Below are 26,152 nucleotides of genomic sequence, written 5' to 3' on the forward strand. Positions count from 1 at the left end.
TTTTTTTCAGCATCCAGATTCAAAGTCATCTGAAGTTAAGTCTCATCTGGTAAAGAACTATCAGCCATTTGATACTGATATTGTTACAATTGTAGGACAAGAAAGCAGGGAAAGGACCCAAATGCAAACACAGATGGTGGAAGAAGGGATTCAGTGGATTTATTAGTGGAAAAAAAAAGTTACAGACAGGTAATAATAAAAATGAAAGCACACACAAGAAAAAAACAAAACAAAACATGAGGAATCAGGATTACATTACAATCTGATAAAGAGGGAGGAGAAGGGGTGTGTATAAAGGCTAAGGCAAAAAAAAAAGCAAAAGGAGACTGTAGTTGCTTTTCCATTGATCCTCAAATTGTGTAACGATAACTTGCGCATTAAAATTTACCTGATGGAAAAATGACAATTTTGCCAAAAGTCTCATTTTTCCATTAAATTTTTTCCCTGGCAAGAGGTGGTTTTTCAGGTGCAGAGCAAATGGTATATTCCACAAGACTGCAATGGAAAGACCTTTTTTCACAAATAGAGCCAGGTGAATAAAAAAAAAAAAAAAACAGATGTTAACGTACGTTACAACAAGCGAAGAAGAAGAAGAAACATGTCGCGGTACATGTGGCCACACCAGGAAACCCAATCATTTTTTTAATATAGTATGAGATAGAGGGGTAAAATATAATAATAATGAATATATCTGTAAATCAACACCATATTTACATTTGTTGCCATGTTTATAGAATGATTTCTTGTGTCATTTCATGATAATAAATACACAAATTATCACATTTGTAATTTAATGGAAAAACCGACATTATGCACTTCTGTTTTTTCGACAATTAGTAAATATCAGTAAAGTTTTGCACAGATGTCCAATGGGAAAGCGACTATTGACATATTTCAGGCATTAAAGTGCATTTTTCCAAATCTGATCACAAATAGACACCTCTCAATATCTGGTGTGAAATGCTGAGATCCCATTCCAATCATTCCTACCCTGACAACATGGATCCTGATTGACCTGATCACATGTGGATGGCTCTAAACGTATCTATTCACACTTGGCATTAACGTACATTCCAGATCTGGCATGCGTGATCACCTCTTATTAGATCTCATTTCAAATAAACAAGTACATCTATAGCTGAAAATGTAGCACATGCTTTAATTTCAAGTTCTGTAATGTTCTATGGCTAAATTGAATTCACTATGGGGCTCTAATTGTACCTGCCGCTTTTTAAGGTGGAATGTTTTGCTGCCCGTTCTCACTATTTTACTTGACGCTGTGACTCAATCAATACACTTTAAATGTCGATATGGCAATTTTGACCGTTGTATGTGTTTTTCTCGGCTCTCCTCATGACATCCACTTTAGCGGTGATTGAATTTTCAAGTACATAAAATACCTACATGAATTTCTACTGGATTGTACACACTACAGAGAGTTTCCTCCAGGAAAAATAGACAATAGTCGCTTTTCCATTGGACATCTGTGCAAAACTTTACCGATATTTACTAAATGTCGAAAAAACAGAAGCGTGTCATGTCGGTTTTTCCATTAAATCACAAATCCGATGATTTGTTTTATTTATTATCGTGAGATGACACGAAAAGTCATTTCATAAACATGAACGTAAACATGGCGTTGATTTACAGATATATTCATTAATATTATATATTACCCCTTTATCTCGTACTAAATTAAAAAATGATTGGGTTTCCTGGTGTGTCCACACATACCGCGACATGTTTCTTCTTCTTCTTCTTCTTCGCTTTTTGTAACGTACGTCAACATCTGTTTTTTTTAATTCACCTGACTCTAGTTGCAAAAAAAGGTCTTTCCATTGAGGATTGCGGGATATACCATTTGCGCTATGTCCGAAAAACAACCTCTTGCCAGCGCAAAAACTTTTAATCGAAAAATGAGACTTTTGGCAAAATTATTGGTAAATAAGGCAAGGTAAGGGTATAAGGTAAAATTTTATGCGCAATTTATATTTGCGCAATTTTAGGGTCAATAGAAAAGAAACTAGTATTCAAGTATGCTCAGACAACACTGCATATATGAAATGTTCAAAATATATCTTTGTGGCTTTCTGAAATTTTCCGATGTCTTTAAAATACTTAAATATTCATTCAAGGATACATTCAAGTTCACACAGAGAAGTATGTGAGTAGTGTATGGAAGTATACACTGTTCAGTTCTTCAGGGTCTCAGACAATATTTGCTGCATATAAATGCATCCTTGGCCACACTAAAGGACCACCTACTCAACTGACATCTCGTATGTAACTGAATATCAGCCCACAAGCAGCATCATTTTAAAGTGTTTTAAAGACTTCTGAAATCTGAAAAGCTCACAGAGATTACAAATGCATCACAAATGTGCTGCCTCAGTGCACCAGAACAATGCCTTTCCCATTTTTTCCCTCCAAGCGAAGAAAGTGAATATTCACAGTTTTCATAATCCAGTCAAAATTCCCTTACAGTTTGACACATTAAAAGTTCCAGTAATCACTAAAGTGTTTTTCTTGCAAGGGAACAATAAAAGTAAAGATGAGAAAATATTCATAAAAGTTACCAGTTGCCTTTTGCAAAGACATATTACAAAGGCAGCTTGATAAACATGGACAGCTTGTTCTGTGTGTACAATGCCATCAGAAAAATGAAAGCATGTTTAGCTACGTTAAGGCTATTAGATGAGGGTTTTTTTATGTGCATATTGAATAGGGAAGGCGTTAACCACAAAAGTGCATGTTAATTTCAGGTCCGAACAGGGCATATGACACAGGAGGAAGTGGTGGTTTTAACAGGAGGCTGCAGGTAGAAGGATGTTGCAAAGAGCTGGAGAAAGGAGCTGCAGAGGAAATGCAGAGGATAAAGCTCAGCAAGAGAGTGAAAACAGAGGGAGTTGAAATGGGGGAAGCAGGAGTTGGGGAAATACCATGACAGATATTAGATTATTGCTATCTGTTATTGTTAACCCATAAATACCCAAACAGCCACTGTCGACCAAAAGCATCCACTAATCTAAAATGTTTAATATCTGTTGATCCACTAATCCTATCAATGCATATAAATAATTGGTGTAAAATGCAGTTTGTTGTCTTTTCATGGTCATCAGAAATGACCCACACTGTAAAAAAAATCCTGCTGTGGTTACCAGAACAATACTGTAAAAAACACATCAAACTGTAAACATATTTACAGAGTAACATGTAGATTTAACATTTTAAACATGTGAATTCAAGATTGGATTTCAGTGATATTTACATCTTTAAAATGTTCAATATACTTTTTTATTACTTATAATTCTTTTGTTATTTTAACCCATAAAGACCCAGTGTGACATTTGTGTCAGTTCCCAAATAAATTTTTCTCTCTATTTAACCTTTCCTAAATGATATATCACCATTTTATTATAATATTATCCTCTGCATTTTGCATTTTTGCAGTGAAAATCATCTATTTTCCTATATTTAATTCACTGATCATGCAGGTGTTCATTAAAGCTCAGATTAAAGTTGAGGGTTATTATATCAAAAACAGAAAGAATTGAAGAAAAAGTGACTTTTTCAGCAAAATACATCATAAACTGAACACAAACCCAGTGTATCCAACCACTGTCATTAAACCAACTTCAGGGGTTTTACTGATGAATCAATTTTGTTGAAGATGACAGTGTTTCCACATTCCCTACAGAGCCTCTGAACGTCCAAATGGGTCATATCTGATGACCATGAAAAGATGAATAACTGTATTTTACACCAATTATTTAAATGGATTGATAGGATTAATGGATGAACAGTTATTAAACAGTTTAGCTCAGTAGATAATTTGGTCTCCGGTGGATGTTTGGGTCTTTATGGGTTAAGTATGAGAATAGGCTGTTATTTCAACATTATGGTCTTGTAATTTAAACAGCACCTCATTGTTTTCCACTTTCCAGTTTTATTTTCTCAAAACAATAGAAATACATCATTTCTACATATAAATCTGTTTTGTTTTTTTTTTGTAACATACTCTTCCTGTAAAAACTACAGCTATATTTGATTTAATCGTTACACAAAAATCTTTTCAAATAAGCAACTTTTCATTGTATTATCACTTAGAGTTTTTTTATGTTGCAATTTTACAACTTTTTGGTGTTAATTCTGCTGTCATTTTTTGCAGTGCATTTGGACGTTCAGAGGCTCCGCAGTGAACATGAAAACACCGTTATCTTCTACAACATTGATTCACCAGTAAAACCCATGGAGTTTTATAAACAACAGCGGATGGACACACTTAAGTTAGGTTCAGTTAATGATATAGTTGCTGAAAATGTAACTTTTTCCTTAGTTTTTTCTGTTTCTGATATAATAACCCTCAACTATAAACTGAGCTTTTTATAAAAATCTACATGATCAGTGAATTAAATACAGGAAAATACCTGATTTTCACAGAAAAACAGCAAAATACAGAGGATAATATTGAAATAAATGGTGATAAATCACTTAAGAAAGGTTAAATAAAGAGAAAAATTAATTTGGGAACAGAGACACAAGTAGCTCTGGGTCTTTATGGGTTAAAAAACAACCTTGAAAGCTTTTTCATGGTAGTGTATGATGATGTTGACGGTAAGAGAAATGGCAAGTATTGTTTTATTCTGCTTTGTGACATAAGACAATCAAGTAGAAGACTGTAAAACAGTAGTTCCCAACCTTTTTTGGCTCGTGACCCCATTTTAACATCACAAATTTCTGGTGATCCCAGGCATTCAAAACGGAGACTTTTTTTTTTTTTTTTTTTGCTAAAATGAATTTGTTACCTTCGCCAGGAGGTATTGTGATCACTTTGCTTTGTGTGTTTGCATGTTTGTTTGTTTGTTAGCAAGATAACTCCAAAAGTTATGGACAGATTTTCATGAAATTTTCAGGAAATGTTGGTACTGGCACAAGGAGGAAATGATTACATTTTGGTGGTGATCGGGGGGGGGGGGCAGATCTGTCTTGGTGGAGGTCTGCGCTCTCCGAGTACTTTTCTTGTTTTAGATCATGTAATAGTTTGCTATAGTACGTTGCAAATAAAGGTTACTTTTAGATGACATTTAGTCTATATAATGTATATTATTATGGATGGAGCAGAAAAGCCAGGTGTAGATTACTGCACAAAGTGAGAATTTTATTTTCCTTGGTCAGGATATATACAGTCAGTCCAGCTTGGATTTACAAGGCTGACAATTAATACTAAACAAACAAGAACTCAAACTATGAATTATGAAAGAGCTGCAGCATCTGAAACAGAACCACAGTGCTTCAGTTTCAGCTTCAGTTTGTCATGTCTTTTATGGATTGGGATTGTGTCTCTCACTCACCATATATTTTTTTATTAGTAATTTTATTCATTTATTTATTTATTTTAATCAATTACTGGAAATTTCAGGTGACCCCAAGGTTGAAAAACACTGCTGTAAAGAGTCTAATATTTAAAAGATATAGAGACGTGCCGCTGCAAAGATCAAATTTCAACTTAAAGATATTTAGGTTTCACTTTTGTTACTTGTTTTTTTTTGTTGTTTTTTTTTTTTTTTAGATCAGTTGAACACCTACTGTATCCAGGTTTGCAGCTCAGTGTCTGTCATGTGTTCTACATCTCTGCCGCCTGCACCTGTCCCCATTTACTTTTCTGGAAGTCTGCTTCATTCCATAAAACTGAAATATTCATTTCCTTTCCCGTCTCCATTTGAAATGTTCACAGATGTATATGCTTGTTTCCTTTGAGAACTAGTTTGGTGCAGAGGTAGATTCTTGGTCTTCCTCTTTGCCTTACTTTCTCCCTCCCTTTGTCTTTTTCTGTCTGTCACACTCTCTTGCTCCCTCATGTGCTTTCATTCTCTCTCACTCCTTTGTCATCCTCCCCTTGCAAAGAGAGGGAATGTCTATTTTAAGCGATGTGCCATGCACCAACCACCCCCACACAGACACAGTGCAGAAGAAGACTGGCACAACTCAAGCATGTTGAGTGTATCCATGTGTGTAGTTTGCTGGATGAGCATACTCCTTGATCCCTAACTGCAACATCCACCCTAAAACCAAACCTCAGCCTCCTCACTAGTCCATCAAAACATCAGCTGAATACTACATATTTACTTAACATGTTTGTCTAAAGCATAGTGCAAAGACTGTGAAACAGCACAGATCTAAACTCTAACTGACACCAGTGACTAAACTGCTTCAAAAACAAAAATGGCCTGCATCTCTGTGTGTGTGTGTGTGTGTGTGTGTGTGTGTGTGTGCTTGAATGAAATTAGTAATACTGAAGAAATATAAAATGTAATGAAACTTGTAATTACAGATTTAATTAGAAACACAATTACAAATCCAAAAACAGAGAGTGACTGACTATAAAAAATGCTGAGATAAACATAATATAAACACAATAAATAACACTGATCCACAGGTTAAATACTTCCAGAATAAAAGTAATGAAATTTTACCAAATGTGAGTCACTGATAAAGAAAAATCAAGTCAAAAATGTTGATTGGCTGAAATTTCACAGATACAGTCTTGGGTCAAAATGTCAGAGATACCAGATCTACTTCAAAACACTGTCTACATATGACAATACATTGACTTCACAGGTTCTATCTAGCGGAAGATACATAAATCTATTGTAAATGTACATAAACCAATATATATATGTGTATGGCATTTTATCATATATCTTGAAAACATCAGCAAACCAGGACTTTTAACATTAGTTTTCTAATTAATATTATTAAAATACATAAAATTCATCAAATTTAATCTCTGAAGTGGATAATTTCTAAAAAAAAAAAAAATAAATAATAATAATAAGTAGACCAGTGTAATGTAATAACACCATATTCTTGTTTCATAGGCTCTGAAAAACAAAAGAGCACAGCTAATCTTTAATTTACCCCTCCTCCTTTTGAAAACACGGTCCCAGGAAAATTATTTAGCTATATATTTTGTTTGGCTTTACTTCTTCACTTATCAAATGTTAATGATGGGATAGTCTAAATGGAACAGAGGTTTTGTAAGTTTTAATATTATCTTTTTGAAGTTTTTCTTTCTGTCTGTAGGGATACTAATTCATCAAATGCTTATAAAGGTTGTATGAAAAATATATACACAATATACAATATTTGGTTATTCTGCTTTAGAAGAGTTGTTTTTAGTAACATCAGTGTGCTGGTGTGTTGGTGAAGTCCCTATGGTATTTAAGTGACTACACACATTACTGTGTTGTTTTGTTTTTTTATCAAGGTCTTTTTTATTTTCAATTTTCAAATGTATTACAAGAAACATACAACTTGAACATGAACGTGTTGTATTCTGTTCCTATCCAACTGCCTCCACCCCAAGTACTGGACCTTCGTAAAGTTTATATACAGCTGGAGATAATACTGTTGCATATATTATATATTTTGTTTTGTCTTATTTGTTGTCATATCTTTCACATGTTTTGTTATGTGCTGCTCACTTACTTTAAAAAAAAGAAAGATTAAATAATGAACTGAGAAAAAAAGAAAAAAAGGAAAGATATATATATTTACGTACAAAAATATATAAACCCCCTTCAATTATATGCACCAACATCTATCTAGCTAGCTAGCTAGCTAGCTAGCTGTCTAGCTATACTGTAAATATATATTAGTGCTGTCAAACAATAAAAAAAATTAATCAGATTAATCACAGGTTGCTGTGGCATAATTTTGATTAATCTTGATTAAATATCATTCATTTTTAATCTATATTAATCACGTTTCATTTTGCATGAGCAAACAGACTCAAGAAAGAAGGGAATATATATGCACTTCATGTGTTTATTAAATACTTCAACAGTTTCAACAAAACAACTTGAAACAACTGTTCTGTCTTGGGGTTTTTTTTCATCCTCATATTTCCAACCAGAGGGCCAACGTGCTGTTTAGTGTCTTCCATCTTTATTGGTTGGTTCTGCTGCCTGTCACTACTGGATCAACTGCCCATTAGCCCATGCCCGACGGTAGCTCTATTTGGACAAAGTGCCTGAAATGCATTGACAGAGACATTCAGAGTCATTCTGCGCTGCAGATGGGTTAATTGTGTTAAAATGTTTTAATCAGATTAATCATGATGATGGATTAATCCTTGTTAATGCGTTAATTTTGACAGCCCTAATATATATATGTATATATATGTAAGTTCACATACACATAAAGAAATAAATAAGGGGAAAGAAAATTAAAAATGAATAAATTAAAAAATAAAAAGGTACACAGATATGTTGGAAGCCACTGTACCTTCTACAAAGCTGATAAATGGCTGTCAAGTGATATAGAACTTTCTGGTGGAACCCATAATGGTATATGTAATTTTTTTCTCTGTGATTTCTTTATAGCGTAAAGTGTTTCCAGTGTTTGTGAGTATGACTCCCTATTAAATGTATGGATCTAAATTTAATCTCTCATCTGTGCTAAAACAGACAGAACCACCGACCTGGTCTGAATACTACTGAATACTAAAACTAATTTACTGCTTCCCTTCTAACAAATATCACATATGATGGAGTTTACATTCTGTTAACTCCATCATGCTCGCTTCAGGATGGTGACAAAAACAGCTCAAACTAGCAGACCAATCATAAGTTTCATTATGTGGTTTAACACGCTTATCAGAATAATGGCTCATCTATGCAGTGAGCCTTTTCTTTTTTATTAGAAGCAGCATCCATTTTGCTATCCAGCCTTATACGCATGGCTTCTGCTAAATGCTAATTGAACAATCTGGAGCATTCATCACCAGTCCCTCAAAGTTACACAGTGCAATTAATCCCTTGTTGAATGCACAGGAGATATCGATCGCCTATTGATTTTAACCCATTACCATCATCTTCGCGACAGTGTGCTGATGTCCAGGCGTACCAGTGAATGAGAGTTAAAGGTTTTATTCTGTGCTTTTGTCTGTAATTAACACAAAGCAGATACGATATTATGCATTTACATTATGTGCCTGTGTGATTCTGCTGCAACACACTTCAGTGCTATATGATACATGCATACATAATTTAACATCTTTTATTTGCAGCTGATGATGTGTTTGAAGCGACGGTATGTAAAACAAGCTATGAATAGAGAAAATCCTCCACAGTAATTTAAACGTGTGAACATACTGCGATATATATTTCTAGTTTGTACAAATGTGTGCCTTCAGCCTTTTCGTCCCTCGTCTCCCAAACACCTCATTTCTGCTCCTTTTTTCCCCACTCTCTCTCTCTCCCTCTCTTCTCTGATAGCCAAGTGTGAGATGACTCACGGGACAAGGCAAAGCGCCGGGCACACACAGCTCTCAGGTAATGAGAAATGATGTTGGTGTCAACGGTGGAATCGTCCAAATCATCCCTGAGCTGAGTTACATAATTCAAATATCATTCTTTTACTCCCCCTCCTCTTTTATCCTTTATCACTGCCTTGTCCTCTGGCACACTCTCCCTCGCTCACTCTCAGTTCAAACAGATTTGATTTCTATTCCTCTATGTTCCAGTGACATCGCCGCTCCTCTGAGAGGCATGTGCTGGGATTGGAACGAAGATCAAGTCACCCATCACAGCAAGGCATTCTGGGAAAGGCCATGAGGTAGAGAGACAAAAGTACTCTGTCTATACTGTATATTCCTGTGTGTGTGCTGGCAAATACACCACCTTTATTCTTTTAGATTCACTATTTTTTCCCTTTATTTACCGTATTTTATGGCTTGTTTTGTATCGGCTTCTGTTTCGTGTGTGTGTGTGTGTAATATTTCATGATGTGTCTCTTTGCTTGTCACTGCTCATTTACTCTCTCTCTTTCTCTGATGAGGATGTGATTTAACAAGTGCTTTTCAACAATACAATGCTGATATTGTATCTAATATCCCTATTGACAGATGGTTCAGATGGGGACAGGGATGTTTCAAAAGCCAGTCCCCAACAAAAAGCCTTTCAGTGCCTCTAGTAAACAATGTATTGATGCGACACACTGAACTCAACTGCCCGCAAGTACTATTTGTGGCAGCTGTGGGGAACGGAAATGGAGTTCACCAGATTGGTTTTTGGAATCTGAATGGGAAAACTTTCTGGGCTAGGGCTGAGTCTGTATTGGCCAGATTGAGGTGAGATAGAGTGGAGAATATGAGCAGAGAGATGAAGTTGACCCCAACCTTTTCATTTCTCCACACACCCCCCACCCCCACCCTCTGCCTCCCGGCCCTCCACTCTTCTCTCAGTCTAGCACTTCCTTGGCAAGGTGGATGAAAATATACCGTTAACTGTGGGCATGGAGTCACTTCAGCTTCTATCTCTTTTTATTTTTCGACCACTTGTCTGCACTTGTGATTCACTGTTCCCTTTCACCCTCTGTCAGGACAATACTGTTTACACTTCCTGTCTCTTCGCACACATGTGCACAGACACGTGCACATGCGTTCAGACATTTTTCACTTTCATCTACCCTGCCTCTTCTCTTGCTTGCTCCTCATTCCCTCTTCTTCTCTCCAGCAGTGGTTGAAATCTTGAATGTATTGGCATGTCTCCTTTCATCACCCCACCATTTGTGAGGAGGATCGAGGAGAGTGTACAGACCTGGGAGAGTGTGTTGAGGCGTAAAGGACCCTCTCAGCCCTAAGCCAAGCCCTGTCCATCCAACGGAGAGCCCAGACGGTGTGATTCAGCCCTCCTGAAGCCTGGCCAGCTCTTACTCACTCATACACACACACATACACACTCAAAGAGGCACTCAAAGAGAAAGTCATCTTCTCTCTCTCTCTCTTGCAACCACACTGAGGTTTCACTGGAGGGGCGGCAGGGAGAAGAGATGCGGAGGGGCAGTTCTGTGGTTCTCAATCCTCAGGACAAGGTCACATTGCTCAGCCAGAATCATGCTTTTAACAAAGTTCCCTTAAACCCAACTTAACTCCCTCCAGGGCAAACACATAAATGTAAGTTGTATGTGAATGATGCAACAGGCATGTTATTATAACGGCATGCATGATTCAGTGGCAGGGTGTGTTGAATGATGGAAGGGGTCATAAACATTCACCTAGCACAGACAGTTTGACTTGGATATTTATTTGTATGGTTTCAGGAGCCACAAGCTTGCTATAATTCTGGACATGTGGTACAAATGTGTGCTGTATGAATGGAAATCTCATGCAAAATGAGTTTTCATTCCATTTTGGTGTGCAAATTTATGTTGCTTTTTCACTAGCTTTCTGTCACGCATAATTTTAAGGTTTTGGATAAACCTCAAGGCAGAAAATTTATTTTAATAACATTTTTAACTATAACTCTTAGAAGTTAAACACTCATTGCCTATCAGTAGCATCAACTGAATTGCTAAAATTGTAAGAGAAAGCAATTTACTGGCACTGTGTTACAGTAGGTTCAGAAACAATTTTTTTCAGAATTATGTTTATTGCCATTTAAGTAAACAGGGTTCACAGTACTAGGAATTTGCTTCAGTGGTTTGGTGCATATGTAGAGCATGGAGTAAGTAAGATGCATGCAGTAATAATATAAATAAGATATAAAGATATAAAAGAATAAAATAAATAAACAAGTAAGATAAAGCCTCAAAATATACAATATACAGTGTGGAAAAAGCAATTGGTTTGAGTGAGACTATAACAGTACCAGTTATGGTTCTGTGCAGATAGTGCAAGTAATTAACAGTGCATCTTAATCAGCAGGTGGAAAAAGTGACATCAAGTTTGCCAATTATTCCATTGAATTAATTAATGCATTTCAGTTGGCATGGCACAATCTGTATGAACTGCATCCTAGGTCAGTCACAGTGTTTTGTGTTATGTCCTAACTGTTAAATGTTCATATTAGGAGTGGCCTAAATGTGTCCAGGTAGGTTAGTGCTGTGGCAACAGGCTCCTTGAATCACCACCAGGCCTTTTCTCCCTGGGATCCTATCGCACCCTCCCACCACCCACTCACTCAGACTTCAAAACTACACCCCAGAGGCACCCAGTGGGAAGAAATCATGAAAGCCTGACCCACCACACACTTCACTCTGGTTTGTCCACATGTAAGCCTGGAGGCGCTGAGCAGCGCAATCCAACTGCTGCTAATGTTGACTTGTGTGCTTTCTTGACGTATCACATTAGGGAATATACAGTTAATATTTTATTAAAAAAACATATTGAAAAGTTTGTGTTCATGCAGAGAGGAAGGGGAATCTGAAGGCCATTAACAATACCGGTAGCAAACTGCACTACACCAAATACTGTATTTGAAGTTATGCATGGACCAAAGAAGACGTGGAAGAGTGAGAGTGAAGACAAGAAGGGAGGAAATGGAGAGAGAGAGAGGGAGGGGGAGTGTGACAAGCGCCATAACGTCCTCTGAGATGCATTTGGACAGAGTGAGCATCTGTCAAAACAAGGCAGCCTCAACGGCCGCCTCACTAATGGCTATGGACGTGAGCGACAGAGGGGGAGGAGAGATTGTGTGGTGGTGGGAGGGGGGGTTGGGGGGGGCACTTGCACATTCAAAGAAACACACAAGATTGCAACTGCATGTACATAAACACACGTACACACAAATCACGCATGGACACACAAACACAATAGCTGTAAATCATCTATTTTTTGCTTGCAGCAGACCCCACCAATCATTTGATACCAAATTTCTACAAAGCTACACTGTAATAGCTATTGAACTACTTTCATGTTTGGGTGTGTGTATTTATGCACTTGAGTATGTCAGTGTCTTCGTGCAAGCACAGAGTGTGCATGTTTACCTTCCAACAGTGTTTTTGGTTGTCAGATACCTTCCACCATCTCTCATTGTGATGAATTGGGCGTTGTGTCAATCACTCATCTGAATTGATTTTTTTCTCCTTTTTTTCAAGGCAATTTGGGCAGAGTTGTCCTTTTTTTCCCTCGCTCTCTGCTAGAAACAACCATGAGCAATCATCCTTGGGTCTAAATCATGGTGCTGGAAGGAAATGTGGCTGCATGGCAGTTATAACAATTATATTGCCACACTCATAATATAATTTTGACAACATCCCAAATTACCTTAAATCAAATAGACTCATTTCTTCATGATTGACATAACCCAGTGTGTTTGATGAGAAATGTAAAAGATTAAATACCAAGGAATATAATGTAATATTAGACTAGTATATTCCATTTCCCCTGAGGTCTGTAGGAAAAGAAAAAAAAAAAAAAAAAGAATACTACAATGTTACCCAGATTGTAAGTGCCTAAGGCTACTACAACTGTGCACACAGCAGGAATTCATGCAAAAAGACAGAGTACTATTAGAAATGCAAACTAAATTACCCTACACTGAAAAATATTAATTACATCTTTCAACCTCTATCATTTATCTTAAAAAAAAAAAAAAAAAAAAACAGTTTCTATTCATATTGTTTCTGAAAGTGTACAACATTTTTGGACTTTTTCTGTTTCATTAGTTGTAAATGTCAGAATATTTATGAGATTCTAGTTTCTAATTATGACAGCATCCTTGAGACAAGCATGAATATAAATGCTTTTAGGTCAAACTATTGCAGCCTAAAACATATGGAATTATAACAGATCTTATTCAGGACTAAAAGCAATGCACAGGCATCTAGAAAAGGCTTCTTCTTCATGTAATACAAATGGATACACAAGCTGCTGGATGTGGAAATTTAATGAAAATAAATGAAAAATCATCCTTTTGTGGATTTTGAAGGTAATATTCATTACATGTTATATTGACAAAGCTTGTACAGACTGGCTGCAGATTAGACATGGGCTCACTGCCCAAAAAAAAATCAATATATCCCAAATATATCCTAGATAACACTAAAAGGCCAATGTCCACATATGGCTTTTTCTCCCCAGAGAGGTGTAGAATTCATTTTAAAATATTTAGGCTATATTGACCTTGTTAACCATTTTTGATTAATTTGATGGTAATTACCTTTGTGGTACCAACTGTCTCACCTTCCAGTTCATGGTATTTTATGACATGTTAAGAAAACACATGGATGTATTTGTTTGACTTAGCTGCTGCACAAAGCTGACATTGAAAATTTTAAAAATTGCACTGATGGGGGTTTGATGTTATATGAGATAAAAAGGTAGAAAAAAAGATAAAAGTTTAATGTAAATATTCTTACAATGGCCTTGCCGCCTTTATACTGTCACTGTAAATTTCCATTGACTCAGAAGCTCATTAAACGCAATTTATTTAACTAGGATCAACTGTTTCCAACGATGGTCACTTTAAATTTCAGTGTATAAGATTTAGAGACTCATTGCTGAAATTGAACACAATTAGGCTATCATTAGAATATAATCATCTGAAAAACAAGACTTGTATTTTTGTTGCCTTGGAATGTTTATATCTCCATAATAGGATGGTCTTCCACAATGATGAAACAGCATGTTTCTACAGCTGATCAGAACAAGACTTCTTCTCTTTTTTAGGTGTTCAGTGTGAAGGTGCATTACCATCACTCTTTAGTGTGGACCAGATTTAATATTCCAGAATGAACACACACTGAGGCTGAGGGAAGGGATTTTCAGGTGGTTGAGTTGAAATATGTAACCTCACTGTCAGATTCCACCATGTCTCACACACACCTCTGCTCTTCAAAACCTTAAAATATAATGTTCTCAAATGTTCTTCAAAATATCTCTCCAGTAAAAATAACATTAGCATCATATTATACCTGTATTAGCTGACACTTAGCACCACTGGTACCACGTTTTAACCATAACACTGACATCAATCAAATCCAATCAATCAAATTTTATTTATATAGCGCCAAATCATAACAAAAGTTATCTCATGACACTTTACATGTAGAGCGGGTCGAAACCAGACTCTCAAGCCAGTTTACAGAAACCAACAGAATCCTCCATGAGCAAACACTTGTGACTGGTGACAGTGGAAGGAAAAACATCCTTTTAACAGCAGAAACCTGGAGCAGATCCAGACTCCTGGAGGATGGACGTCTGCCTTGACTAGCTGGGGTTAAAGAGAGAGGGTAAAGGAAGAGGAAAAAGAGAGGGAGAGAGATTGGGGGAGAGGGGAAGAAAGGGGGAAGCAGGGGGAGACACATGGATGGGCATCAATTAGTGATATGTGAGGTATTTAGGACTGTTTAAAACTGATTAAGTCATTTTCCTGTTTTTTGTGGGGTTTTTTGCCCTGTAAAAATTTTATCCTGGGCTATTTTTCCTATGTTTTTCCTGTTTTTTTTTCCCCACAACTTTTTTCTTAAGGTTTTTTCCCGACTACATTTTTTCATGTTTTTTTTCCCTACAAAATTTTTTTCCTGGGTTTTTTTTTCCCACTAAATTTTTTTTTCCTGAGGTTTTTTTTCCCCACTACAATTTTTCTTGGGTTTTTTTCCCACTAATATTTTTTCCAGTTTTTTTTTTTTTTTCACCACAATTTTTTTTTTTGTTTTTTTTCCCATTAAGAGAAGGGAGGGAGTAGGGGGAGACACATGGATGCACAGCAAACTGAACTTGAAGAGTTAAAAAGTAGAACAGCTGGTGCTAGTATAACTACCAAATAGCTAGAGCAAATGTCCATAACTGTTAATACTACTACTACAAATACAAGTATTAACAGTGGATATACTACTACTGCAACTGTTTTATATATATATATATATATATATATATATATATATATATATATATATATATATATATATATATATATGTATATATATACACATATATATATATGTATATATAAAAATAGAAATCTTTACCTTCTATGGAACTGTACAATAAACACAATCATATTTTCTTGAGGATTAGAGAGTGACTTCAGCATTCATTTGCAGGTTTTGAAAGTTTGATTGAAATGCTACATCAGCAAGATCACTTCTATTGTTTGTATGTCTATGTGTTGCTGTAATAATTTCAGGCCTTGGGCTATTATCTTCGTATGGCAACCTTGTGCAGTGAAATATTGAAAACCGTGGAACTTACTTCTACCTGCACTTTACTTTTTTTTTCTTTTTTGCAACACATTTGATCTCACCCTCACCTTTCAAGTCGATTCACACATAAATGGCTCATTCTAAGGTAGTGAAATCACAGTGGTTCTCATTTTCAGGTGATTATACACTAATGAAAACATAACTATAAATATTAGATTCAATTTCCATGAATAGGCCCTGCACCTTTAACGCTTAATTTGGGGTTTACATTGTGTTCCCTAGGCTCAATGTAAAGTACACCTTAAGGCAATACCCTGTTTAGTCAGTAAATTAACATGATTATAGGTTACATTATACATGATTATATACATGATGTCCACAAATACATCTGTTACATATATATAGAACTGCTGTGGCACAGCTAACATGAGCATGAATTAACAAAGATGTCCTCATCTGACAAATTTGTTTGGTGTATAAGTTTTTATTGTTGTGTTAACATTTAACATTATCTTTTTTCCCTTCTGACAAATATTATTATTTAGGCTTTATTACTGGGCTTACAGCAATGGAAAAGTAAGCCTGGGATCCAACAAACAAGTAAGTAAACCAGCTTCCCACATGCATACTGTACATCATCCTGGTTATGATGGGAGAAAATTGATTTGATTTGACTGACAACCCTTGTTTTAAGATCTCACAAGTCACACACACAGTCTCTCGTGCGTGTGTGTGCACAAATACACATATGCACTCACACAAAGAGCATCGCATGGTGTGTTTTTGTTGGGATTTTGACAAACAACAACGGTGACCTTTAAGGGAGGCGAGGCAGCATGGCTGTGATCACAGGGAATGGAAACGGAGCCAGAGTGAAATGTCAACCGTCCCTGTGGTCTTAGCACTGACGCAAAACTGCCAGAAAAGGGAGAGAGAAAATGTGTGTGTGTGTGTGTGTGTGTGTGTGTGAGTGCGTGCATGCCAAATTTACTTAGGAGGGGGGTCTGTGTATGTGCGTGGATATCAGTGTCTATCAGTGTGTGAATGTGGCATAAGAGTGTGTCATCTGTATTGGTTTTGTAAAGTTTAGTTTGGATGATGTGTCTCACAGGACAATATCTTCTACCATAAAGTTGCACCAAATAAGACAGTGTATCTCTCCCTTAAAATAAGCCATTTTAGTAAGATTTGAATGGGAAATCCCTGCGTATTTCAGCTGACACTCCTTCATTACGTCTACTGAACAGTAACTGGACATTTAACCTCAGTGACAACATGGTGTCACACAAGAGTTATGTGCCACTTTTACACAGAGATCCTGGAATAAAGGTAAGATGGTGATCCAACCTTTTTTCCACCATTGACTGATTTCCACAGCCAAGCCAGAGGAGTAACAGACGTGAGACAGGCTGGACTTTTACACAGTGGACCTACGTTCCCAAATCAGAGGGGCAGTGACGCAGCGTATAGTGTGATATAATATTTGTACGACGGAAATACCCCAAGCATAGCGGTGTTGCTAACCTCTCCAGACTTTTCACCATTCCAGAAAGGTTAGCATGGATAGAGTCCTCTGCCCGAAGTAACAACAGCTGGCAGATCACGGCGTCTCAGTTCGACATCACTCTGGTCACGTTGATATGTTTGTTTACTGTACACAGCCCACACTCATTTTTAAATCCCCCCAGTGTGGGGGTCACACACGCAATACGTCATCAAAACAACACTCCTTGATTGCAGAACAAGAGGTGTTCCTTTTACATAGCGCTCCAGAATCATGATTCCACATTTATCACGGCTCTGTTACTACCTCCAGAGGGGTTACAGAGCTGTGACAGAGGTGGGACCAAATGATCCCACCATTTTGTTTACACAGACTTCGTTCCAGAGTAAAGGTGAAATATTCCCGGAACAGAAGTGATGTGTAAAAGGGGCTATCATAGAAAACACATGTTAACCTGTTATGCCCTGGTCCATTTGTGTTTAGTGGAAATAATTTCAGTTTAACAATGGATTAGCTAATAGCTGAAGTTTCATTCATATAAAGCCAAGATATGATCGGAAAACAGCAAAGGTAAGACGAAATTCGTAATCATGGCATCATAATATAACCTTTATTTTTGCTTTTCTTTGGTTCGCTCAGTGAGTTTTTGTAGTATGATGCGATGTGTGCAATGTTTGAAATTAACAACAGAATTTAATCTAATGGCAACATTTTCAGTTGTCCACAGAAAAGTGATATACTATGACTTCAACAAATCAGTGAGCAGCAACAAATAAAAAGTAGTTTATAGAGATCGTCTACTACTGGGATTTATCATTCATTGTTGTTTTCCTGTTTTAAACTCGTTTGCTTTTATTTCCTCTTTTTTTCTTTTAGTGCCACATTAGCATTTGACATAACTGACATCATTTTTTTCCATTTTTACCGTAAATGATAAACAGTGTATGTGACGATTGGCTGAGTGGAGGAGGAAACACACCAGGAGGCAGGAATGATCTTCACCGTGGTATAATTTATTTACAGTAATCGTCCAAGGAACATAGCTGTTAGGGCTGTGTTAGTTAAAGAGCAAACAAACAAAGAAACAACCAAAAAAATGAAAACTAACTGATGAAAAACAGCTCGACAGAACATAAGGAAACTCAGATATTGACAAGAGAAAATAAGGCTCAGCCCATGGCTACAGGCAACCAGTTTCATTGGCCTGTTCCACACAAGCAGGACACACTTCACTCTGGAGGACCATCCATGGATGTTACTTTTCCCTTACAGTTACCATTTACGGGAAATATACTTGAATCCCTACTTAAACCTTATTTTTTACTACTCCGCCAAAAAGTCTCAAAACAGGTCAGACATAGTTTAGGGCATTTAAAAGTTAATATCTGTCAAAGTCACAAAACTCCCCTCTGATTGCTGCCACACTTGGTACGTTCTGATGCCTTCTGCTATCAAAGGTTTGAGACCCTCCTTCTTCCTGTTTGACTGACAGGTCTGGATCCTGGTGATGAGATCGAGTGAACATGGAGTGGAGCATCAAACATTTGGGTAACAAGAATGAACAAAAGAAAAAGACTATGATACCCAAAATGTATTCTGATTTGTGGGCCCGATATGTAAATATTTCCAAGGATGCAAAAATGTTGACAATATGATTACCAGGAATAGGGCATTACTGACTTCAGATTTTTTCAGATTATTATTTTTCAGGTTATCTCTCAATAAAGTCGAAGTTGAGTCGACTAGTCGTATGATGACGTCATCACATTGACAGCGGAGGAACAACACAGACACAGCCGTTCAACAATAACAACTTGTACTAAAATTCACTGTAACATTAACAATGTACAGTGCAGAAAAATGTCCTTCGCATACATTTTAACCAAAGAAAACACAGGCTAACACCTTGGGTTTTCTTTTAAATTTAAGTGAACAACATAAAGTGGGAAAAGGTTAAGGCAGCAGCAGTCAAAACGCACAACATATTAGAGAAAAGAGCACATTGTCTTCATGAAATAAATGAACAGAATAATCCAAACACACTGGCTTTCCATTTTATTATTCAATATTGGTCATGCTTCCATGGTTCACAGAACATTACTTAGACCATAGTTTTTCTGGATCACAGTCAGTTTAGTAATCCTACGCTGAGTCGTCTTCTTCCTTCAGTCTTGGCTTTGCGCTAGTTTTGCACAGGTCGTTTTTTTTCTTTTTTTTTTTTGTCCAGCCCGCTTTTGTGGAATTGTTTGAACCATCCTGCAAATAAAGTGACATTTTTTGGATCCACACCAACCCGACCCGGTTCCACTGATCTGGGCATCACTACCTTGGACTCCATGTTTTCATGTATAAAGATGAGAGTATCGACACATGCTGAATGAAGGCTCATGTGGTGTCGGGTGATGGAAGGGAGAGAGAGAATAACACATGACTAGTCGACTCCTCCAAAGTAATGTCAACTTGTGCCACAGACGTCAACGTCAACAAACCGGCTACTCTGTTTATGCCCTAACCAGGAACAAATAAAACTAGACCAGCTAGGCTAGCAGGCCAAAGCCCATGCTCCACCCAGTCACGCTAACCCAGCACCAGGCCCAGAGCCCGAGAACAAAAGACAGAGGTTCAAACCACTCCCAGGGCATGGGCTGCCAAACATGACAGAGTATATTTATGATTCCAACACCATTCAGTTTTAAGTATCAGCAAAAATTTCGCATTCATTAGTTGTAGATCATCTATATCATATCTGAAGTTACAGTACTGGAAACATTTTAACAAAGGCTGAATCTAGTTCAGTCAGAAAAAACAAATGTTGGAATAAAGGGCATATTAAAAAATATGACAGAATATCAGTCAGTAGAGTGATAATACTTACTGTTTGTCACATTGTTTTTTCGTTTTATTAAATTATTTATGACATACGCTGGTCTCGGACCGTTCGTTTGTTTTAGATATTTGCCCGTTTAAGTGCTTTTTGTTTGAGTTATGTTCTGTTGTCAGATAATTGGTTTTGTTGAGCTTTTAGTTGATGTTCTTCGGGTTACGTGGATGTATGTAATATGTGTATTGCTAAAAGCGTCATGTAGCATTACCATGGCAATGCAGACCGAATTGATTCAACAGGGCTTAAGAGGCTACGAGTGACATAACTGATGAATTTTCTCTGTAAGATGGCAAAACCCTAGCATTGTCCCTAATGTAATATTCCACGGCCACCATATAAGAAGTAATAAGTGATTATGTTGAAGAAGTGCTGTTTTTCTGATGTTATGATAATACTTACATTTTCAACATGAAAAATCTTCAGTTTAGCTGGCAAAAGGCTCTATTTGGCTTACTAGAGTTATGTTGTAGCATGCATAGTACTTACTAGAACTTATTATCCTTGTGTATATTCAAATAGCACTGATGGTAATTGTTCACATTCACGTTACAGAGTTGTATTCATTATAGTTGCACACAATTGGCCTAACGTATAAAAGAATTTTTGGTTTTGAGATATCCAAACAAGGCAGAGTTTCTCCCTCAAGAAATGTTCAAAAGCAGAAAGATACATTTTTAAATCCTTCTATTCAAGCTTCACTGAGCGCTAAAAAAACAGCCGCGCAATCAATAGGCCTCCTGTGTTTTGCAATGGGAGAGCTAGAGAGAGAAAGATGAATGTCTGTCTCTTTCATGTAATCTTCATGGAGCACAGACAAAATATTGCAACAAGCATTCTTCCAGAGGCTAGCGCTCCACTCACGCTTCCAAAAGCCTTGGGTTGGCCTCGTAACCAGGCCACTGCTTTGGTTAAAAATGCCACAGTGGTCTTGACATTTAGGTTTTTTTAATGACTGTAGTGGTCCCCTCACCCACCAGGCAACTAAACCTGCTCACCCGGGGTAACTGTGTTCATTATACAGATTAAATGAAGCATGTACACCAGGAGGAAGTTTCAGGGGTACCCCGATAGTCCTCCACCTCCAGGTTTGATGTTTGACACCAAGATTTCTCCAGTTTGGTAGGGCCAGAGGGAAGCGCAGCATGTGTGGGTCTCACAGTTTGCGGTAAGAAGCCCGTCTGTTGTAGCAATGTGGAAACCAAATAATGTGCCAGCTGATAGAAAGGCAAGTGGGAGTGTGTCACCAGGAGGGCTATATGGCGCTATAACCATCGGGAGCTGTAACAAACCTAAACACACACAGTAGCGTTCTCTGTGTTTCACTGTGGGAGGGAAACATTTAATCAACAGAAATTAGATTGTAGACTTTGTGTGTGCATGCAGGTCTTCTGGACCAGTAATACGATTGTCTCACACACTGTATTGTATCATATTGTTTTATAGTGTGTTATATTATGTCATGTCAAATTATTAAATTGCACTGGAAGGCATTAGACTTAAACATGTACAATAATGTTTCTGTTTCATCTGTATCACAGTTTTACTTGTGTAACTAAGCAGGATAATGCATTAAAATAACAGTGAAGGTTTCTTTCTCTGTTTCCATTTTTGAACAATCAATTTGTCTTTTATTAAATGAGTTTTATGCTGTATGTGCCGGGTCAAGACTTTCTTACAGGCCCTCTGTATTCCCATTTCCTGTCTTTATGCTAAGCTAACAGGCAGTTGGGTTCTGCTTTACATTAACTCTTACTGCGTTTCCACTACATGGAACCAACTCGACACGACTTGGGTACCAGGTACTATTCCTGGAGACAGTTTCCATACCAGGATACTACCGACTTTAGAGGACCTGAACATCATAGCAAAGCAGCGTGTAATTTCCATGTCGTCTGCTCAGAGAGTTGCTGATAAACTTGCTGGTTGCGTGTTGCCCCGTCCAGCTTACGCTGCATTTTTTTTGTCAGCCCCAAAGGACAGAAATGTCTGAACCTCCTCGACTGACCATGGTGTGGTTTTGCGGGCTGTCATCATGAGGATTAGCCTACCGGTATATTTACTGTAAACTTCCGAATCAGTTTTTTTTTAAAATAGCAGGTCACACATTGATAACGCAATGACGCAGAGACAACTCTCTGACCCATCAGTGGTCTACAGTATTTACACAACATGTTTTAGTGTGTCTTCCCCCATTTTGGAACCTTGGCAGAGCAGATGCCAAAAAACTAGTACCAGATTCCATTTTCTTTTACATAATGGAAACGCAAAAAGGCCGAGTCGAGTCGAGTTGAGCTGGCACCACCTAGTGGAAACGCGGCATAACTGGTATGACAGTGGTCTAGATTTTCTTCATCTAATTCATGGTATAAAAAAAAGACAAATGTTCCCAAAATATTGCTTCAACGTATGCAGTTCATGAGAAAAACTACTAATAATACAAAAAAACCAAACCAATATGCTGCAGTAGTTGATGAATGTAAGTACATTTCTAATTCTGGTTCGGTCCTGACGTGTGTTCTCTTTCTTCCTGGTACATTCAAGGGTCAAAGAGGTTCTAAACTTCACATGTCAAAGAACTTCCACATGCTTTTGTTCACATCCTTTCAGCTATACAAACACAAGGGCAGGTGGAGTGTGCTCCAAAGACAGCTGACCCACAAATGAAAGGCAGACGGACATGGTGGTAAGTGAGAAACAAATGTGTTAGCGTGTGCATGCGTGTCTGTCCACTATGTGTGTTTGCATTTGCATCGCAGCATTCGTGCGTGTGTCGGCAGGGTAGAGAGAATGAGCTCCTGGGCTGTATTGGTATTTTGAAACGTGATTGACAGGGGAGAAGTCTATTAGGTGAGATTGTTAACAGAGTTGAGCCCGTTATCTCCTCCAGGCAGCCGTGAAAGGGGACGGCTGATTCACAAGGAAGCTATTGAGAATTTTAAAGGTGTTGTCTGACTGATTTGGGCCCAAGCCCATGTCACACTGAGCCAGCGAGCCCGGCTTGTTCTTGAATCCACGCTGATCAATGCGCTTTCTCATTCTCCCTCTGTCACTCTTTCTGTGTCTCCTCTGCGCCTTTTCTCAATACGTTTCTCTGTTCTCACATTTCTTCAAGCATTTTAAGCCTTTCTTTGTTTCTACTTTGCTAAGTGTGCACTTTCTTCAGTCTGTGATTCAAATTGTATGTTTTCCTCTGCACTGCATTTTTCAATATGCCAGAAACTTTCCTTATATTGAACACAACTTAATCCTCACAATTAAGCACATGGAGACAATTAATCAAGCTAAACTTTTGCACAGGCGAGCCCAAAAGCAAATAAAGTGAGCTGATTTGCTTACACTGTACTTCCCATCCTTGTTTTAGCTGCATGAATATTTTATATCTTTTTTTGTTTATGTTGCTTATGACTATTAGTTGAACAGCCATCTCCACCCCATGAATTTCTTTGAATACCAAATACAGTTAACAGAGTGAAAACTCTATTCTCTGTGGCTGAATATGATCTAAGAAATTTGACTGCAGGGGCTTTACACTCTTAAACCAAGAAGAAATATGGAAATAATAGGCAAGAAATGTCTGTGTGTCTGCATAGTTTTGTCTGCAGAATCTGTTGTGGTGCTGATGTGTGTGCGCTGAACTCTTTTTGACCTTGGTTTTGATTCACCAAACATTGCCAAGGGGTTGCAATGAATTCATGTGCATGTGTCTGGGTGTGCAAATGCTTGTGTGAATGCAGCGTGTGGTTGTGTGCAAGGTTATCCATTGGTTAAGGCAAACGAAATATGACAAACAGCCCCCACATCCTGTCCACAGCAGCTCAATACTTATGTACACACACCACACAACCAACAATGCACTGACACATATGTCTGTGCAGATTGTCAGTCACCCATTTCATGGTATGGTGTCCAAAATATTACTGGACTTGCCAATCCTACTACAAAGCACTTTGGAAATGCAAACACATGTTTTTTTCTACACACTTGTACTTGCACACACAAGCAAGCACAACATGAAGGCCTCAGTGTATTGTCTGAGTGCTGGGCGGGACCCCAGAGGCGGTCTGCTGGGCTCACTGGGCCCAGCCTTAAGAGATGTGATTAACCAGTTCAGAGAGAGGTGACGGGAGAAGCAGGAGGAGAGCTGCAGGGAGGCGGTCCAATCAGAGTATTACCCAAAAGAGCTGTTACTTTTCTCATCCAACAGAGTTTTTAACAGCGGCAGCTCTGGTTTATGGATATCTGTATTAAACAGACAGCAGTTCACCTGAAAATCCTATTAAAGTTAGGATGCCATGGTAATTTGGAATAAAAAATAAGTGTTTAATGTTTTAATTTAACAATATAATTTAATCTACACTGTAACAAATATCCTGTAGAATTTACAGTAAATGTCAGACAAAAAAGTTGCCCATAAAGTGCTGTAAAATTGTTTGTTAATTACTGTAAAAATAATTACAGTATATCACTGGATACTTTTTACAGGATTTTGCTGTATGTGAATTACAGCAATGTGTTGTTGTTTTATATTAGAAACAACCATTAATTGTATTTTAGGTTTTTTTAGCTTTGACTGCATCCGTGCTAATAGAGCTAACGGAGCCTGGACTATCGGATGCATTTTCGAACAGGGCTAATGCATACAGCTAGCATTAGCTTAACTTAACAGTTTTTCGCTAGCTAACATTTGCAAAACGGTGCATTCTTAGTCCCACACCCTTTATATTATGTATGAAACATGACTAAGATAAATAAAATAATGTGAAAACAGCCATTCATAGAAATACAGAAACATAATTCTACACAAATGCTGGTTTTAACATGTCTACATTACACGCAGAATTAAAATAGACGTATACACAGTCAGATTATATTGCATGAAGTTACCACTTGAATCACATTTTAATTTTGTGGGCTAATAATTTTACTTACACTTTATTAAGAGGATGGATGTGGGGCTTGCTCCTCTGTGTCCGCCTTCATGTCCTCCCCATGTCCTCTTTGGCGCCTTCTAATACTAACGGTGTGTAATTGTTGTAATTTGTATCGTTTACAGTCGGGACCAAGTGAAAACACAACCATCCTGTAATTTTACAGTGTGATACTGTGAACAAATGCTTGAAGTAACCGTAAATATGTTTTTTAACCCATAATCCATTGCAATTTATAGTTACGCCTTGTACATTGTTTGAACAAGAAGCTTATGTAATTTTTTACTGTAGAAATTACAGACATTTGTTACAGTTTAATGACAACATTTTCAGCTGCCCACATAAAAATGATATACTATGACTTGTTTAAATTTCTAAACAGCAACAAAGAAAAAGTAGTTTATGTAGGTCTTCTACTGTGGTTTATCATTCATCGACGTTTTCTAATTTTAAACTCATATTTGCTTTAATTTTCACCCTGTTTATTAGAGAGAGAAAAAAAGAAAAAAAAATTTTTTTCTTTTTTTTTCTCTAAATAATTAACAGCGTGAATTTATCATTCCAACACTATTGACAACACTATTATAGAAATATCATATTTTTTGTTGTAATGTATCTATAGTTGTATATTTCATATCTAAAGTTATAGTACTGGAAATGTTTTAACAAAAGATGAAACTAGTTACATCAGAAGAAAAAATGCTGGGGTAAAGGGAAAAGTTATTTTTAAAAAATGACAGAATATCAGTGCTTTTTATATTAAAATGCATGACTTGATAAATGTGCTTTGCATTGTATCTAAGCTGCAGTCAAAATTAAGACAAATGAGTGACAGTATTGTTATTGAATGTAAAAACAGAACCACTAAACTGTGAGACTATTGCCACTAAAAAAGTCATGATTGTATTT

The 26,152-nt window shown here is 37.3% G+C and overlaps 1 long non-coding RNA gene across 1 annotated transcript; it reads right to left on the bottom strand.

Annotated features, from left to right (window-relative positions):
* Positions 1–9,626: 9,626 nt before the first annotated feature.
* Positions 9,627–24,799, bottom strand: LOC115419856 (uncharacterized). Its single transcript, XR_003935475.1, has 3 exons — positions 24,671–24,799; positions 10,471–10,475; positions 9,627–9,637 (listed from the first exon to the last, which is right to left on the bottom strand). It is a non-coding gene; the product is annotated as an uncharacterized LOC115419856 (long non-coding RNA).
* Positions 24,800–26,152: the final 1,353 nt, after the last annotated feature.

The sequence above is a fragment of the Sphaeramia orbicularis genome, chromosome 5 (assembly GCF_902148855.1).
Source record: "Sphaeramia orbicularis chromosome 5, fSphaOr1.1, whole genome shotgun sequence".
In the NCBI taxonomy this organism is placed as follows: Eukaryota; Metazoa; Chordata; class Actinopteri; order Kurtiformes; family Apogonidae; genus Sphaeramia; species Sphaeramia orbicularis.